We start from the raw sequence: 1,848 nt of genomic DNA, 5'->3' as shown, positions 1-1,848 counted from the left end.
GAGCACTGTGCGAGCAGCTGCCCTGGTCCACCCCCACAATCCATAGACAGAGAGAAAGAGAATAAAGAGATGAAAATGAGAGATGAGGAGTAAGACAGATAAAGCAGGGGAATAAGAGGAAGAGGAAACGAATGAGGGGAAAGAGGGAATGGATGTGTGCGTGTGTGTGTGTGTGTGTGTGTGTGTGTGTGTGTGTGTGTAAAGAGAGAGAGAGAGAGAGAGAGAGAGAGAGAGAGAGAGAGTGTGTATGTGTATGTAATTAATGTTTTGGGGTGATGGTCAAATTGAGTTGTGTGAAGAGAGGAGGCCGCAGGGCTTTCACAATTATACAGCCAAAGCACTGAACATGACAAATGACCGTCATTCATATGGAGCATAGAGCACACACAGACACACACGCACACACACACACACACACACACACACACACACACACACAGAGAAATACACATGTCTCAAAGGTATAGACACAGCATCAGGGAAATATTGCACTAAAATAAGTGGAAAATTTGACAAAAAAGTGTTGGTGTGTGTGAATGTTTGAGGTAAGAATCCACTGTCATTTTCACCAATCCAATAATCCTTCCTTTCTTCATTTAATTTTTTTTTTTTTAAACCTGCAACCTTTTTTCTCTTTCTGTTTCTTTGTTGTTTGGGGTCTTCTGTGGTATTTTGCCTTATCTGCATATCTTCCCAGCCTATCTCACTCCATCTGACTTCTCTGTTTTCATGATGAGTCCTATGGGAAGTGCTCTGCTAATAGGGAATCAATGGAGAACCTGCTCACCTTACACACCACAGACTAATCCTATTACAAACAGACACACACACACACACACACACACACACACACCCTGCAGCCTGCCCTCTTATCCGGTTTGCCTAATAAATGTTCTAATGTGTGTATGAGTGTGATTGTGTGTGATTGTGTGTGTGTGTGTGTGTGTGTGTGTGTGTGTGTGTGTGTGTTCTAGCCTAAGGCAAGACAGGTGGAGTTTGGTTGCTTGGGTTGTTAGGATGCGCAGACAGCCCCAGGTCTGGGGCCCAGCAGGCCGGATGAAGCAGGGTCTTACACCAAGTGTGTGGATGCCAGGGCCAGACACAGTGAGTCTGGTGCCAGCTGGTGCCATCTCCCCCTTCTCTGACCCCCACCCCGCTGTCAGCCTACAGGAGGGGTGAGGAGGTTAACAGCTAACGGAGACACAAACTGGATAATCGCCTTTTATTAAGTGACCTATGGTCCACGGAGAGAGGGAGACACACAAGTCAGTGAGTGACACTGTATCATCACACACACAAGCACACAGGGGGAACAGGGCTGATTAAAGCACAGTAAAACCACCTTCTTGAAGTAGTGAATGTAGAAAATGTACATACTATATGCCAGGTGTTATCCAATTTTCCTACACACACATATATATACTCACACATCCTTCCTATCCTCCTGGTCCTGATTTTGTAGTGCGTTCTCCTCTGTAGGAATTCAGTCATTTGCATTTATTCTCTTACATCCGTCTCGTTTCGTCCATTCACGGCTCGGCAGTTTCTGACCAGCCCTCTTTGTTCACGAGCATGTGAACCAACCATGCATTCAACCATCAAACAACAGATCCTCTCTCTCCACCTCTCTCACTCTCACTCTCACTCTCCCCCACTCTCTTTTTCTCTTTCTTGCTCCCTCTCTCTCAATTCTCAATTCAATCAATCCACTGCCCTCAAGGTGTTTGGAAAAACAGTGCAAAGCCAATTACACTCTTAAATTGCAAAAAATCAGGTTCTATGGTAAATTTAGTTTTTTCCTCTAAGGACTCATATCACCTTATACTGCTCAATTTCCTCACTCTTCAA

This window comes from Silurus meridionalis, chromosome 10, assembly GCF_014805685.1.
Source record: "Silurus meridionalis isolate SWU-2019-XX chromosome 10, ASM1480568v1, whole genome shotgun sequence".
In the NCBI taxonomy this organism is placed as follows: Eukaryota; Metazoa; Chordata; class Actinopteri; order Siluriformes; family Siluridae; genus Silurus; species Silurus meridionalis.
This window is presented reverse-complemented; position numbering follows the sequence as displayed.